General features: G+C 42.7%; 1 protein-coding gene and 1 non-coding gene across 2 annotated transcripts in view; one reads left to right on the top strand and one right to left on the bottom strand.

The window, feature by feature from the left end:
* LOC144065575 (uncharacterized) overlaps positions 1 to 18,496 on the bottom strand; it is a 38,227-nt gene that overhangs the window by 16,763 nt on the left and 2,968 nt on the right. The window lies entirely within an intron of this gene.
* LOC144066421 (U5 spliceosomal RNA) lies at positions 17,279 to 17,390 on the top strand. Its single transcript, XR_013297586.1, has one exon. It is a non-coding gene; the product is annotated as a U5 spliceosomal RNA (small nuclear RNA).

The raw sequence follows: 18,496 nt of genomic DNA, 5'->3' as shown, positions 1-18,496 counted from the left end.
CCTTCTTTTCTATCGCCCACGAAGCTAATGATGAAAGTCCAGCCTGTCCTGTCATATTTCCGGCATAGTCCGCGTTGAAAATGGCTTTAAATTAACACAACAATATATTTGCTTCTGCAGCTAAGTTAGCGCACTGAAAGTGGTGCACACACCCTTTTCCCGGCTGTAACAGGCTTACTAGCTTCGGAGTTGACCGCCCTTTCTTAATGATGTCCATTTTTTTCTGGAAAAGTCCGTCTGGAAAATAGCTTTGTGAGCAAATCTGCAACAATAATCGTTGCTGGGTGCCAATGATAGACACCACAAAAGTAAAAAAAAAATGGAGGTTCTGTCGTTGCTGCACTGGACAGAGATGGATTGGACAGGACTCATGTTGTCAGTCTGGTTACAGAGAGCGCTTCATCCATAGTCGGAAAAAAGCATGTGTTGTGATAAAGTTCAGAGAGAAAGTACAAAAACTAAATGGCAATTGCTTCTGGACATTTCACTGCCCCAGAAGGCCTTGTGTTGCAAGCCCCTGAAAATTAATCCCATCACGGAAGTGGTTGATCGCACTGTAAACTTCATCCGATCCAGTGGTCTGAACCATCGTCAAATTGACAAACTTCTCAGCAATAACACTACCCGCAGCCAGCCATACCACACTGAAGTGAGACAATCAAGTCAAGGGGCCGTGCTGAGAAGGAATCAGACAGTCCATGGAGAAAAAACGAAGCCCGGTGTTGGAATTACATTCTCAGGAATGTCTACTGGGGCTTGCATTTTTGTCTGATATTACTGAACACTTGAACAATCTGAACAAAATGTTGCAAGGGCATAAAAAAATTGTTGCACACTTTTCTGAAAAAATATACATACCGTATTTTCACACCTATAAAACGCACTGTGTGATAGGTCGCAGTCTCATTTGCGGGTATATTTTCAGTTTTTTGTCAATACATTGGATGCCGCGTCCGATAAGGCGCTAGCCTGATACTAGAGTAGCGTACCTATGTTATGCTATCCGCTAGCGTACCTATGATATGCTAGCCATTAGCGTACCTATGTTATGCTAGCCGATAGCGTACCTATGTTATGCTAGCCGCTAGCATACCTATGTTATGCTAGCCGCTAGCGTACCTATGTTATGCTAGCTGCTAGCGTATGTTAGGCTTGGCACTAGCATGTTTTTTTTTAAAGACAGCACGAGCAAAACTGAGTTTGGTAATGCTTTATTGAGGTCAAAGGTACACTCTGATATAAAGAGTTGGGCCTTTAACATGCTAGGCTCCACTGTCAGTCGGAGTTGTTCATTCCGGGAACTTGATTCCAGCTTTGGCAAAAGCTCGAACAGTGCTGGCCGACACTTGAGCCCAGTCATCCACAATCCGTTGTAACTCGCGACATGCATAACTCCCAAGCCTTTGATTCTCCTCGCTGTTATATCGGCATCGACAATTCATTTCAAATCGTCACGTAACTCGTGCGACGCTGCCTGCTACAATATTGGCCATCCGTTAGCAATACGTTAGCAAAGCTTTTAAATTGTGTTCGATCCATGACTTCAGTACATTTTCCAAGTGTTCACACCCGCATTGTGTTGTCATTCACGCTAGGCATTTCCTCTGTATAGCTCTGATAAGCTGTTTCTTTAAGTATTGAGAGTGTTTTTGAGGGTTAAAAGTGCTGCAAGCACATGGAAGTCAAATGCCTTGCCACTCCCCTGGGATGTTTTGAATGGATTTACCGTTCTGCTTGGAATGCGCGCGAGGTTATTTTTTGGGTAAACGTCCGCTGGGTTGATCGGAATTAGTAGCGTGCCGGCAAGAAATAAAAACCGTCACTCAAGCGGTCAGGGCCATACAAAAATTGAGTTTAGTGCACAGACCAAACGCGCCAACCGTTTGGCCGCATTGACCATTTTCGAGAAAATGTTAGACTTTAAAGTGTGGCCTAAAGGTGTGAAAATATGGTACATATAATATTATTTTATAAATAAAATAAATTACATACAATTAGTTAAATATACAAACAAAGATGGCGCCATCATTTTAATAAGTAATAAGGCTATAAATTAATTCATGATTTATGTTGGGACCACGGACACTTCCCCCCCACAGCTACACTCGAGGCCCCACAGCTCGAGAACACTTCATTGTTTTCAGGACTTTGCGCTCTTCGGCAAGACACGAACCGTGTTTGGACTGGACTCTGGCAGCAGATGGCGATAATCGCATTATTGTTTAAAAATACGGCTGCTTTGTTTACCTTATAATGCAGCTCGGAGCTGGACAAAAGTGCCAGGAGAAGAAGCGACGCTTCAGACCAATCATTCCATCTATTATAATGTGGAAAGTAAGATCCCTCCTGTCAGGAGCGGTCTGTTTGTCCCTCCTGATGTGCCATCAGAGAGCAGCTGCGGTCAATCCACTGATTGCTTCCTGTTTTTGTATTTAAAGTTCAATGAGTCATAGTACCATTGTCTGATCGTTACTTCTGTTCCAGCATGCGCCCATAATGCTGCCGTTTTGTTTCCAAGCCATTGTTGATTTATAGATCCCTGTTGATTTATTAAAGGATGTCGTTTGAAGCTAACTGCCTCGATTCAACTCCTGTTTCCCGCGGCTGGGTCCTAATATATACCCGATCGTGCCACGACGACGCGGCGCAATCGTAACAGAACGATCCGACCATAATGGACCCAGCGGGAGGCCACCCACGCTCGCGCCGACGCTCTCGTCGACGCCAGCCACCCTTCTCGAAGCCCCGTGACCACATGGATTCAGTGAGAAGCCCCCTAAAGTCTTTTGGGGAGTTTATAATGGACACGCCATGGTGTGGGCACCTCAGAGACGTTCTGGCAGCGGAGGAATCTCGACTAGGAGGTAATTCTGAGCCTCCATCCACCTTTAAACCCACCCTCCGCTCAACGCGTCGCACTGGGCCGCCAGCACAGCTAAGTCATAATACCCAAGTTCCGACGCCCCCAGTTCATCGCCCAAGTTATTTAAATTCTGACTCCAGCAAGTTTTTTCCTCAATGGAGGGAGAATCCCCAGCCTCCATCGGCCCCGTTAGAACGCCAAATCTTTGTCGGTTGGGACTCTGACTTTTCTGAAGGTGAGGATGACCGGGAGCTAATAGATTTGTATGCTGGAGATTCGGACTCGGACAGTGATTTTCTTAGCCGATTCGGACTCTGATACGCTCCACCGGAGGACGTTGACCAATACTCCTCCGATTACTCCGACCTGGATTACCCCGACCAGCATCTGCCATGTCGGCTGGCCATCTACAAGGGACCACCGCGTGGCGGCCGGCGGGGAGGCTCAGGTAGGAGTTCCGAACACCGCCTGTCTCGTTTTTTTGGGGAGGCGCAGCAGCGAGGTCTTTCACCTTGTCGTCTGGCCATCTACGATGGGCCACGACGTGGCGGCCGGTGTGCTTTTCCGCGCTCCCGGAGGAGGCGGCAAGCGCCGCAGGGAGAAGCGGAAGGTGGGCCGGGACGCTCGAGGCCCTGACCAAACGCCTCGCCCGACCACGCCGCTCCAAGCTTCTCGCCCGACCACACCGCTCCAAGCTTCTCGCCCGACCACGCCGCTCCAAGCTTCTCGCCCGACCACGCCGCTCCAGGCTTCTCGCCCGACCACGCCGCTCCAGGCTTCTCGTCCGACCACGCCGCTCCAAGCTTCTCGCCCGACCACGCCGCTCCAAGCTTCTCGCCCGACCACGCCGCTCCAAGCTTCTCGCCCGACCACGCCGCTCCAAGCTTCTCGCCCGACCACGCCGCTCCAAGCTTCTCGCCCGACCACGCCGCTCCAAGCTTCTCGCCCGACCACGCCGCTCCAAGCTTCTCGCCGGACCACGCCGCTCCAAGCTTCTCGCCCGACCACGCCGCTCCAAGCTTCTCGCCCGACCACGCCGCTCCAAGCTTCTCCAATTCCCATGCCTAAGCCACGCAAGTTACTCCCTTTGCCACCTGGGCCGCCAGTCGCGCCTGTGCCTAAGCCACGCAAGTTACTCCCTTTGCCACCTGGGCCGCCAGTCGCACCCGTGCCAAAGCCACGAACCAGGCTTCCGGTGCCGGGTGGCCCGCCTAGATCCAGTCCGCCAGGTTCCAGTCTGCCAGGTTCCAGTCTGCCAGGTTCCAGTCTGCCAGGTTCCAGTCTGCCAGGTTCCAGTCTGCCTGGTTCCAGTTTGCCTGGTTCCAGTTTGCCTGGTTCCAGTTTGCCTGGTTCCAGTTTGCCTGGTTCCAGTTTGCCTGGTTCCAGTTTGCCTGATTCGAGTTTGCCTGGTTCCAGTTTGGTATCGGCGGCGACGGCGAGAGCAACTTTCCGGCGCCCCTGGACGAGGGGGCCGGCGACGGCGAGAGCGACTCTCCGGCCCTCCCGGCCGAGGGGGCAGGCGGCCCCCCGAGCAGCTAGGGTAAGGTGCCCGATGACCGTTCTAAGATTCTGGTGTCTGTTAAGGGCAGGGGGCTTGGCCAGCACTTAAAGGACCAGCGGGGAAACCCGCCGGACCGGCTACTCCCACTCCTCTCCAAGGGCCGACGTGGACGCCCGCCGGATAGGCCCCTCCTACGCCTCGTCTCAGGCCGGTGCGGACGCTTGCCTGACCGCCCACCTCGACACCTCGTCACCGGCCGGCGTGGATGCCCGCCGGACCAGCCACGCCCACGCCTCGTCATCGGCCGGCGCGGACGCCCGCCGGACCGACCACTTCCTCGCCTCGTCTCTGGCCGGCGCGGACGCCCGCCTGACCGGCCACTCCCACGACTCGTCATCAGCTGGCGCGGACGCCCGCCGGACCGACCACTTCCTCGCCTCGTCACCGGCCAGCGCGGACGCCCGCTGGACCGGCCACTCCTACGCCTTGTCACCGGCCGGCGCGGACGCCCGCCAGACCGGCCCCTCCGTCTCTTCACCGGCTGGCGGGGACGCCCCCGGACGATGATAACGATGTTACGATCGCGCCACGACGACGCGGCGCGATCGTAACACCTCCCCTATAAGATGGAAGAGCAGTCGGCGCTTACCAGGCTGGAAACGGAGTATCAAGAGTGTTGTACTCTATTACTGTTAAGAAAAGCATTGTTCATTGTTGGCAAGGCATGAAATAGTGGCAATTTTTTTATACAAAGCAAGTAAAGCGTTGTTCAATTGCAAAGTAAGGCTTGTACTTTATGGCAGCAAATGTATGACAAATGATAATGATGTGTGCATAATTCCAACAATGTTTTGCCATCGCTTTCCCATGTGTCTCGCCCATTAGTCGTTGTGGAGGATTATTTTGTCAGCAGTCAATCGTTTGGGGACACAAGATTGCAAAGGAAGAAATGCGATTTGGTCCATATGTGCTGATGATCTTTGTCTTGCAGATGTCTGTCAAGTGCATTGTCCTGAGAAACAGGAGTCTGCTCCCATCAAAGAAGAAGAGAATGAAGAATTTGTACGCATTAAAGAGGAGCATGAAGAGAACTTCATAACAGCTGGGAAACCCCATAGTGAGCAGCAGCATCATCTCCTCAAAAAGGTGGATGAAGTCTTTTTACATGTAAAAGATGAGAGCATGGACATCCCCAGGTGGACACCGAGTGAGGCCAGCAGATGGGTGGAGCCTCCGAACGGCAGCACGGCAACAGAAAGTTCCCATGCAGACAACCTTATGGCTCCACCATCAGTTAGCCGTGACGCAACATCACACTTGCTGTTCTGTGAGTATCAAGTTACTATATTTGAGGTAGCGGTGAGAAACAATTTCAAATGTACGGCTCTAGGATGTTACCGTGCTCGATTTAATTTTATTTTTTATTATTATTATTTTTTAATTTGGGCCCGTTTTTCCAAAATACGATTACCGTATTTTCACACCTATAAAACACACCGTCTGATAGGGCGCAGTCTCAGTTGCGGGTATACAGTAATCCCTCGATTATCGCGTCTTTACTACATCGCGGTTTTTCTGGGGGATTTTTTTTGTTCATTAAATATTTTTTGTAAGTCCATAAAAATGTGAAAATCTACGCTAAAACTCGCAAGCGGAAGCCACTCCCCTGTCCTCCGCTTGCTACTAGAACTCATCACTGAAGTAAAAAAAAAGATTTAAAGTTCATAAAAATGTGAAAATCCACGCCAAAATTCGCAAGCTGAAGCCACTCCCCTGTCCTCTGCTTGCTACTAGGACTCAGCACTGAAGAAGAAAAAAATAAAACATTTAAATAGGAGTGACCCTACTTCATGGTTTTTCATTTATCGCGGCCATGACTGGTCTACATTAACCGCGATAATCAAGGTTTACTGTATTACTGTATGTTTTTTTGTCAATACATACGGCGCGCCTCGTCAGTTAAGGCGCTAGAATGACACTTGGCTAGCGTTTATTATGCTAGCCGCTAGCGTACGTTAGGCTAGCCACTAGCGTGTTTTTTAAAGACAGCACGAGCAAAACTAAGTTTGATATTTATTGAGGTAAAAGGTACACAAGGTAATAGAAGTTAAAGCAGTTAAACATCTACAAAACCGTCAAACTCCTCATCTTCTGTTTCTGATATAAAGAGTTCGGCGTTCAACATGCTATGCTCCATCTCACTGTCAGTCAGAGTTGTATATTCCGGAAACTTGATTCCAGCTTTGGCGGAAGCTCGAACAGTGCTGGCCGACACTTGAGCCCAGTCATCCACAATGCATTGTAACTCGCGACATGCACCCCTCCCAAGCCTTTGATTCTCCTCGCTGTAATATCGGCATCGACAATTCATTCCAAATGTTACTCGTGCGACGCTGGCTGCCCGAACTACAAAGGCCATCCGTTAGCAATCTGTTAGCAATCTAGTAGCAATCCGTTAGCAAAGCTGTTCGAGCCATGGCTTCAGTCCATTTTCCAAGCGTTCCCACCCACATTCTGTTGTCATTCACATCAGGCATTTCCTCTGTATAGCTCTAATATGCTGTTTCTTTGAGTATTGAGAGAGTTTCTGAGGGTTAAAAGCGCTGTGAGCACATGGAAGCCAAATACCTTGCCACTCGCCTGTGATGTTTTGAAATGTTTTACCTTACTGGCCTGAATGGTTCTAAAATACTATCGAAGGAATTGAGATATTTTGAGATTAGAAGCAATATGGCTGCCACAACATTTTATAATTCTGGTAAGAAAATTGTAATTTCTTTAATTAGAAAGCATCAAGTTCTCATCAAGATAGTCTTATTTCTTTTTTCAAATTGAATAATTTGATATTTTGCATTTACAAAGACAGACATATTAACTTCCTTATGATATTGACCCTAATAATGTGCTTTTGATTCATACAGTGTCTCAGAAATACCACTTGTGATGATTTTTCTTTAGATTTTCCCTCCAAAGTAACATTTGTACTACCTATCAAACCCATAAATATGGAGGTGAAAATTGTGAATCAGGGGGTGGCTTATATGTGAGAAATTGTAAAATTCAACAATTTTAAGGGTGTGGCTTGTACAATCGATTCTGGATCGATTGCCAATCTTGAGTCTCACAAGACAAATCATTTGTCAGAACTTGTAACTCAGATGATTCACAATGCACTCGTGTTACCGAATTCATCCTTTTTACAGTGCAGTTGAATCAAAAGCAGAAGTAAGATGCGTAAGCCGTAGCGATGGTGTGAATTTCGAGGCATTTAAATTGGAAATTTGGTACTTTTCTGAAATAGCTGCTTTGACATTTTTGGGGGATTTCCAGAATTTAGGGAGGTTGTCCGGTGTCCCGCAGTTTCTGTTACTTTTTCGGAGAAGTTGGCACCTCTGAGTTTAGTTTCGTTAGTGTAGCAACCAGCATATTTATCCTTTCTTTCCAGCCTAACCACTGCCGATATAAGTACAGTGGTACATCGACATACGAGCGTAATCCGTTCCGAGACTGAGATCGTAACTCGAGCGGGCGTTTCCCATTGAAATGAATGAAAAAAAAATTAATTCGTTCCAGCCCTCTGAAAAAACACCAAAAACAGGATATTGGATTGGAAAAGTGTTTTATTTCTTCTAATTCCCCATCTATTAACAAAGTAACACATAACTAGAGCTTTAATAGAAATAAAGTGTTTAATCTAACTAAAATTGGGCGGATTTCGCCGAGGGGAGAGGGGCACAAAAGGGGCGGGGGGCTTCGTTTTTTTTTTCTTCCACACAACGCACTCATAAACAGAACAAACACTCCACCCTCACGTTCGCTATCGATGGGCTGTTTGCTGTCGTACTATTCCATTCAAAATATTCCAAAAATGATGCACACAAATGTCCTCACAATCGGAGAACGCACGACCACTTGCCAACGAGCAGCAGTCTTTTATTAGCGATCGCCCCGCTACTCATGGGAGCTTCGGGGGCGCTGGCTAGCGGCTCCTTTTAGCTTGTAGCATCTGTGTTCGCATCCACTCGAACGGCGCCTATGTTAGAGTTGCTACCGGGGATGCTGTTGCGAGCACGAGTATACTTCATTACCCAGAAAGCCCTCTTTTCCCCGCGCATGCGCGTTGTGCGTTTCCTGGTCTGAATAGCTCATCCGGTGCTCGTAAATATTGTTATAAACGAAAGATATGCAAAAAAAATTCCATGGCCACCTGGCTTGGTCGCATCACGAAATTTTGACCGCATCTCGGGCGAATTATTCAATCTAAATTTCCCCCGTAAGACGAGCATTTTGTATGACGATCGGTCGTATGACGAGGTACCACTGTATATAAGATTTTACATTCCCAGTACAGTGGTACCTCTACATACGAGCATTTCGAGATACGAGTAAAATTTTGAGCAAATAATTACCTGTAGATACGAGAAAAATTTCGAGCAAATAATTATCTGTAGATACGAGAAAAAATTTGAGATGCGAGAAAGCCAGGTGGCCAAGACATGAGCGACTGTTTATCATTGGAGCGCACTGTCTTTTTTAAATCGTGTTTTTTTTTAGAACTATATATATATATATATATATATATATATATATATATATATATATACAGGGTGTCTCAAAAAAATGTACTCACTTTTAGAATGACGAGAAAACCTTTATTTATGAACATAGAGCGAAATGAAATAGCTTCAAATACATGAGACAAATGTTCAAATTGATGATCATTATAAATGTACTTACTCTTTTTTCGTGTTACAGATATCCTGAATTACTGAAGCCATGGCAGGAAATCAACTTAGTTTCGAAGAGAGAAAGTTTGTCCTGAAATGCTATTGGAAGACCAAAAACGCCACTGAAGTGCAACGCCGGTTCACAAGTGAATTCGCAAAACCGCCACCCACGCGCCGGACCATTGCGCGCATCAGAGACAAATTTGAAGCAGATGGAACCGTACAGAATACCAACATGGATTGGACGAAGGGGCCCCACTGAATACCCTGCGCGTTCCCCAGACCTAACACCCATGGACTTTTTTTGTGGGGATACTTAAAAGACTACGTTTATGGCAACAAACCAAGGACAATTGATGCATTTAAATTGGAAATTGAAAGACAATGTTGTGATATTCCTAATGACATGTTTCGCGACGTTTGCGAATCCGTTGGTGCGCGTTATCAGCGTTGTCTGGACAATATTGGTCATCACTTTGAACATTTGCGAACATGATTCTTCAATTACATTTGTCTCATGTATTCGATGCTATTTCACTTCACTCTATGTTCATAAATAAAAGTTTTCTCGTCATTCTAAAAGTGAGTACATTTTTTTGAGACACCCTGTATATTTGTAACTTGGATTTTTTTCGTAAGTAGAGGCATATTTTGAATTAGCCTAATTCATTCCTCAATCCTTAATACTGACCATTATAAACCCTTTAAAAATGATAGAAGTACGTATGCCAATTTTGTTTGAAATATCTATGACATTTTTTTCAAGATTTTTTTTGATCAAGACATTAAAATAACAAAACAGACAGCACCGAAATTGCAATTTAACATTTTAACAGATTAATGTATCTTTGAAAAATGATTTTTAACCTGAAAAATTCAGATTTTGAAGCATTTGTAAGTAGGGGATACCATTGCATATTTTTTGCCTTCCTTTGTGCCGTGATTTGCATCTGCGTACAGTGGTACCTCGACATACGAGCACCTTGACATACGAGCAATTCGAGATATGAGTAAAATTTTGAGCAAATGATTATCTCGAGATACGAGACAAATTTTGAAATAAGAGAAAGCCAGGTGGCCAAGACATGAGAGGCTGTTTCTGATCTTAACGCACTGTATTTTTTGCTGCATCTTTTCTGTGTATAACCGATATCTACGAGCACTGGTCGGAGCGTTGGATTTTTTTCAGTGTTTTTTCTATCACTCCGCGCGAACGCCGGAGCGATCGCTAATATGAGTATAGTATGTTACTTTTCGTTGGCTGCTCATAAGAATATCAGGGGCACTGGCACTCCCCGGAACTCCTCGTGTAATATCTCTGGTCGCAACTACCTCTTTATAAGGTCTCTGCGGGCACTGAGCGGAGCGTTACATTTTTTTCAGTTATTTTTTCCCCCTTAGCCTGTTAGCTCCCGTTAGCGGAGCGATTGCTAATTCAAGACTACTTCTCGTTGGCATTATCCTATTGTGAGGATATTAGTGTGCATCATTTTCGGAATATTTGAAGGGAATACAACAGCAAACAGCCCATCGATACTAAGTCAGGTTGTAGGCGGGGCAAACAGCGAACCCGGCCAGAAGGTATAAAAATCTAAAACAAAATTAGAATTAAGTTTAGTGTAAGGTTAGATTAAATTTATTTTTGAGTGTGTCTGCATCATAATCCAAGTTCATTTAAATTTGTTTGTTATATTACGATTCACCGGCATGGCCGGATGATTCGCCTAAAGACGTTTTGCCGACGGACGTTTGACAGACGGACAGGTCGCCGAATGGACGTTCCACCTCAACGGAGGTTCAGCCGAGCGGAAGTTTCGCCGGCGCGCTCGCCCCGCCCCCGGATAGTGTGTGTACAAGTTTTTCAACCTCGGCCCGCGGGCCATATACGGCAGTTACAGATAACATTCATTTAGGAATAACAAGGGCATGTACTGCCCCCCGTACTAAATACAAGTACACGTGACAGAAGAAATAGAGTAAATAAAGTAGCAGTAACAGCATACTGTTATGAAATTGTATATCCAGAAGTCCTACTCCATATTGTTCTTGAACAAAAATGAGATGCTATTTGACCAGTCTTTTCTCTAACATAAATTAAAGTGTTTAATTTATTATTTGTAATTTCTTGTAAACTGTGTGTGTGAGTGAAAAAAAATAAAGTGTTTAATTTATTATTTTATTAAACAAATTAAAGTGGGGATGTTTCTCATTGTTTTTTTTTCTTTTGCATGTTTACCATTCCTTTCAGCTTTAGTCGTCTTGCCAAGTGGTTTAGGTTGTTTTTACCAGTGCTGTGGGTCACCAAAAGGATTATTTTAGTTGAGTGACAAATGAATCACAAAACAAATTCACTGAACACCATGGTTCAAATGAATTACTCAAGAGCCAGTACAAAGATAATCATTTTGCTTGCTTTTTAATATTAAACATCATCAATAAGCTGCCATTCAAAAAAATATTTTATTAAAAAGAAGACAAAGCAAATTCACAGATATCGTTTTTATTAAAGCAGTAAAAAACGTACAAATTTTGTACAAAAATTACAAATACAATACAAACTTACAAATTATGTAGAAAGTGAATTCACAGATGGCAGTGGCAGTTTTTATTAAAACAGTATAACTTACAAATTAAGCGCAATGGCTTCTAGGAACTGTATTTTGTTAGGAAATCGATCCGGGTTCTCATAGTCATCCGTGAGCTTTTTTAACCGTTCATTAACAGCTGCGTATGACTTTTTGGTTTGTCTGGGCATAATACCGCCATAAGCCTGTTGTATTCTCATTTCCCAATCACTTTGCTCTAATTTGAGTTTGCTTATCAGACGAGATAAATTTGGATGGACAACTGACACTCTACATCAGGGGTCGGGAACCTTTTTGAAAGAGAGAGCCATAAACAATTCCTATTTTCAAATATTATTCATTGAGAGCTATAATCACAATTTAAAAGTCAAAACACATGAAAATTAGCATTTTTTTGGTCATTTTACAACTTTAAAAGTACAAAAAGTCTCTTAATTATTTTGACGACATTGTTAAGCTGTTGCTAATCAATGAATGTCAATGAGTTTAATGAGTATCAATGAGAGAATGAATGCAGAAGACTCAAATCAGTGCCGCAGTACCGACGTGACGTTCCTATTGGTGCGTTCGGGACTCTTTTCTCTCACCACCGGCTTCCATATTTTAGCTCAGAGCCATATGCACCCATCAAAAGAGCCACACGTGGCTCCTGAGCCATAGGTTCCCTACCCCTGCTCTACATTGAAATGCACGGTGCCAACCTTCAACAGAATTATTAGTGCGTGGTATTCCCAGCAAGGTCTTTTCTCGAACATTCCATAAGGGGATGGCAAAACATGGACCGCGTCGCCGTCGCCTTCCCCTTGGCTCACCTAGCCAAGTACACTCAAAGTACGTGAGAAATTCTGCTAGTACTTCCTCTGTTTCCTCGTCTAGTGAAGCCATTAATGCATCAACTACTTCTATGACCTCGTCCTTTGGGACGAACGCCAGTGCTGAAAGTTGTTTTATTACAGAGGTATTCATTAGGTCATTATACCAATGTTGTAGGCTACATTCCTGAATTTTTCTCCAAAGGCATTGACCGAAATGGAAAAAGCATCCAGATAAGTGAGCATTTGGAAAATGTTTTTTATACCACTTATTGCAGCCTGTTCAAAATCAACAGTTATAGAACTAGGCTCCATAACACGGTTTTCTTTGATCTTAGAAAAGATCATATCATATGTTCTTCGAGTTTTAGATTTTGTGATGCAGTATACCAGTGGAACGGTATGATTTTCTCCAAGGAGAGCATGGATGTGTACAGTTGATGGTTGGCAGGTGCACTATTGAACGTACCGTCACAAAACCAGTGCATACATATATACATATATACATATATACACATATACATATATACATATACACAGATACACATATACACATACATACACATATATACACATATATACACATATATACACATATATACACATATACATATATACACATATACATATATACACATATATACATATATACACATATATTCATATATACACATATATACATATATACACGTATATACACATATATACACATATACACACATATATATATATATATATATATATATATATATATATATATATATATATATATATATACAGTGGCGGGCCGTCAGGGCCTTCAAGGCCTTCTCTGCTGGCCTAAGAAATATCTGAATTATATTATATTTTGTCCATCAATACGTACTTATTATTCCAAATGGTCTGTTAGCTTCCTTTCATTGCTTTTCCCCCTGGTTGCACTGCTTCCAGATGTGTGTTTTCATATTGAAGCATTTAACCAATCACATTTCAGCCATTATTTGTTGCCAGATCAGATCTGCCTCAAAGCCTGCACAATCAGTTCTTGCGGGCTCTGCTGCATTAAACTAGACTGTTGCTTTTAACCAATCAGATTTCGAGTTGGCAACCCCACAATGATTTTTCATAGGCGTTAGCATTTTGCTGGCTGGTACATGTCATTGCTTTCACAAACTATGATTGGCTAGTAGGCAGGCCAAAGCAGTACCGAGGCAGCCGAGATCGCAAACTCCACCCACTATGGCCGACAGAAGCAAAAACAAATATATTCTGTTTGCTCACAAAGCTATTTTCTAGACGGACTTTTTCAGGAAAAAAATGGACATCATTAAGAAAGGGTGGTCAACTCCGAAGCTAGCAAGCCTGTTACAGTCGGGAAAATGGTGTGTGGGGCACTTTCAGCGCGCTAACTTAGCTCCACAAGCAAATGGTATATTGTTGTGTTGATTTAATGTCATTTTCAAAATGGACGATGCCGGAAATATGACAGGACAGGCTCGACTTTCATCATTAGCTTCGATGGCGATAGGAAAGAAGGAAGAAAGAAAGGAGGATGGATATTGTGTAAAAAGGATTTTTGGTAATTAAAATTACAAATATGGCTATATTCCTAAATAATATTTCAATTGTGGGCCAAGTTCAGATATCTGAAAAGCTCCAGTGTTTGTATTTAAGCTCCAGTGTTTGTATTCAGTCAATAAATGCTGCTAGGAAGTGGATTTTACCTAATTTTAGTGCATTTTTTGTCATTTCACGTATGGACGTATCGACGTTCATCGCTGTCTTTTTACCGGGGAAATGATACTCCAGGCCCGGTTCTGATGTCTAAAAAGCTCCAGTATTTGTATTTAATGAATAAATACTGTTTTTGGCTGGATTTTACCCCATTTTTGGGCAATGTTTGCCCGTACGCCATTGACGTTCATCGCTGTCTTTTCCCGGGAAAATCACCCCCTGGCCTGGTTTTAATGTCTGGAAAGCTCCAGTATTTGTATTTAATCATGAAATGCTGCTCGGAAGTGGATTTTACCCCATTTTTGTGCATTAATTAATTGATTATTTTTTATGTGTTGCAGCTGTAGCTGCAGTAGAGGTTTTATAGCCATAAAATAGTTTTTGAGGGTTGGATTGATACGTTGAAGGCGCTACCAGAAAATGCACCGCCCGCCACTGGATTTTTATAATCTCTAACAAAATGATGCTTTGAAAATCTGAATACCAAATAGAATGTTTTTTTTTAACTACGAAGTTAAAAATGGGAAACAAACATCTGGAACCTGTTGACAGAAAGATCTCATCTTCAGAGTAATATAAGTTAAAACATTCATGAAATAAGCAGTGGGTTTATAATCAAGTGTTAATCGATCATTCAATTGACATATTACATGGTACTTCATCACTACTTTATTTAACAAAGTCAGATGTTTTTACCATGAATTGTGGCAATTGTTGCTCCCTTTAGAAATACTACACTGCAGGGCTGTTTGTGTTTGGAACTATCTGGGCCGCCTTGAACCACGTGACCACCTGGCTGCGAGATCAGAGGGTGTCGTGTATGTGTACTAATATCAACATAAAAGGCGCACCTTCAAAGAATGGCCTTTATTAAAATTGGTTTTATATATTATGCACATATAAGGCACAGTACGAGTAGTAGTAGTAGTAGTGGTAGTAGTGGTAGTAGTGGTAGTAGTGGTAGTAGTGGTAGTAGTGGTAGTAGTGGTAGTAGTGGTAGTAGTGGTAGTAGTAGTAGTAGTAATAGTGGTAGTAGTGGTAGTAGTGGTAGTAGTGGTAGTGGTAGTGGTAGTGGTAGTGGTAGTAGTAGTAGTAGTAGTAGTAGTAGTAGTAGTAGTAGTAGTAGTGGTGGTTGGGGTTGTGCTATACATCCACTAGATGGATCTAAGATAAAGGAATTTCATTCCATGATAAACCAATGCAGTGTTACATCTACTTGAGATGTTTCAGAACCTGAATTTTTTACAAGTAGAGCAGCAATTTGCACGATCATTCATTCATCTTCCATACCGCCTGAAGAGTAAAAGTCTGTTGATTGTTCAAAAAGTCAAATCAAAAGCCTGTATTGTCATCATACACAGCTGCGTATAACAAAATTGGTGAAAGAACAATAATCAGCCCATGAGTTAATCGCAGTTGTGGAATTTGAACCCACAACCCCTGAGAGACTGGAGCCTAAATCCAGCGCCTTGGACCGCTCGGCCACACTACCTTAATGTTAATCATTCGCATGTTTGTCCAAATTGTTCAAGAGGTAATTAATGGAAACAGGCAGAAATGTGACAACAACTCGAGTTTAATAAACATAGCGCTATGTGACTGTCAATGTGAAACAAATAATGGCTTCTATCTCATTGAGGGTCCAGATGGGAAGAAGAGAGTTTATCTATGGGAGGCTCAGGGTTATCTTCATGCTGACACAACCCTGTAGACAGCTGGGGAGCCCCTGACACTGTGGTTATCGGCAGTTTTGCTGATGGTGATGCACGCTGGGCAGAGTTCTGTACGTGTTTTTATGGTACTGAACTTTCTTACGTTTCAAATGCACTCTTCAGTCCCCCTTTTGGAATCGAAAAGTTTCAACAAAAGCCCAGATTTGGGGTTCGCTGCGATCGAAGTCGGAGCCAAGGCTCTCCCGTTGAGGTGACAATTGAAGGTCTGGAAGTCTTATGGGTGTGTCTGTGGTGGATGCAGGTGCAGTTCAAGGTGTTCTGGATCATCTTTGTTTAGTCGACTCCAAGCAGTCCAAGGCGTTTGGCTTTTCTTTGTTTAGTCTAACTTAGGTTATCAGGAGCAAAGCATTTATACATCATTTTACTTTAAGCAAATATAGCAAAGTAAGTTTAATGGTAAAGCAAAGCATATTCTTCGTTGCAGGCAATTGTATAATATGAAATAATCCTGACATTCCCACTTTTTATAATATATTTGCACACAATCTAATTCCGTTATGCCTAAATGTTAATAATTCATTTTTATTACAAATATTATTCCACCAGGGGGGGTTGTGCAGGTTGCAATGAAAAAGGAAGAACAAAATCAATCTCGTCCAATTCGCTTTATGACAAGTGCAGCAATCCAGGTAACGTCCACATGTGTGGAGTTTGCATGTTCTCCCTGTGTGGGTTTCCTCCCACATTCCGAAAAACATGCATGGTAGGCTGATTGGACACGCTAAATCGCGCCTAGGTATGGGTGTGAGAGTGCATGGTTGTCCGTCTCCTTGTGCCCTGCGATCGGCTGGCCACCGATTCAGGGTGTCCTCCGCATCTGGCCCGGAGACAGCTGGGATTGGCTCCAGCACCCCCTGCAAACCCCTCTATTTGTCAAAATACATATACTTGCTCTTGAAATTCCAAAGTTTAATGATTGAAACGACAGAAGCGAATCTGAAATTTCATGTATTATTCATGAACACATCGTTTCATTATACATTGTTATAAATATCTATTCAAAATTAAAAAAAAGTCAGTGAGAGAGACGGGCTCGGGCCCACGATCACAACTCCATTTTGGATAATTTGGTTTAATTACTAATTTCACTACACCATTAAGTCCAACCCATTTACACCCAAAGGATGCACGTATGCCCTGGATCATATTATATAGCAACGCTCTCCAATCCTCTGGCTGCCTAATACAGGTGCTGAAACGTGATTGGCTGCATAATACAGCTTCTGCAATGTAATTGGCTGCTCAATGGATTGGAACCACGCACTAGTTTTTAGTGCTTTAGCCTGTATTAAACTACTATTGCGGATGTAGACGTAGTTCGTTCTGTCAATTCTTCATCAATACACTCTTGCTTCTCTTCAAATCTTACAAATCTTTCGCCTTTTACTAAAGATTTCCGTGGGGAGGAACAATAAGATTTTCAATCAATTCTTTGATGCTCTGTGCTAGCAGAGCTTCCTGTCTCTTTCAAAACTAAATACGTATTTAATATTAATCTGGGTTAAAGGTTTTTTCACGCAATTTCACTGCTTGAATTTTTGCAGTGTTTACGTCCTCAAGCATCTGACTTTGTTCAATGAAGTAAAAGTAATATGTACATGTTGATGTTAATTCCTGAGTGTTTTAATCTATATTATTCTGAAGAGGCGGTTTTCAGATGTCTGTTTCCCTTTTTTAACTTTGTATTAAAAAAATACCGTCTATTTGGCTTTCAATTTTCAGAAGCATCATTTGTTAGAGATTACAAAAACGTGATTTGTAGAGAAGTGCTATTTTGTTCTAGTTGTATTTTGATCTGTGCCTTTGTTCAGACTTTTTTGTTTATTTAAAATCATTATCTCGACAAACTAAGAACAACAAATTATCACACAATTTAAAATTATGACTCTCTACCTCCCAATTAGCAGATTCATGCAAATTATTAATGTTCATTAATGTTCTGCACAACACTAGATAATAGTAGCAAAGTGCATACCCGACCAAACAAAACAACAGGAACTGTGTGGGGGATGGGCTCCATCGTCAAGTAGGTTACTCCAAACGAGCTTAATTCATTCCGGGACTGTACTCGTATGTCGATATTCTCGTAACTCAAGCGAACGCTTCCAATTGAAATGAATTAAAAACAAATTAATTTATTCCAAGCCTCTAAATAAACACCAAAAACAGGATATTGGATTGGAAAAACATTTTTATTTGTTCTAATTCGCCATCTATTAACAAAGTAACAAATAACTAGTGGTTTAATAGTACTAAAATGTGTTTAATAGTAGTAAAATTAGACGGAAAGACTTTTTGCATGGCAACGCCAATTGTGAGTTGGTAGTTTATTAGAAAAAAAATGGTGTTTTTTTAGGATGGAAACGGATTAATTTGTATTTTGTTCATTTCTATGGGAATAATTGACTTGAGATACGAGTAAATTGACATACTAGCTTGATCCCGCAGTGAGCTCGTATCTTAAGGTATTACTGTATTTGAATCATGTGGATAGATATTACACATTATAGTGTAAACAACATTTTCAGAATGCAAAATACAATTATACTTCGATTACAATGA

Source organism: Stigmatopora argus, chromosome 20 (genome assembly GCF_051989625.1).
Source record: "Stigmatopora argus isolate UIUO_Sarg chromosome 20, RoL_Sarg_1.0, whole genome shotgun sequence".
Lineage (NCBI taxonomy): Eukaryota > Metazoa > Chordata > Actinopteri > Syngnathiformes > Syngnathidae > Stigmatopora > Stigmatopora argus.
This window is presented reverse-complemented; position numbering and strand designations above follow the sequence as displayed.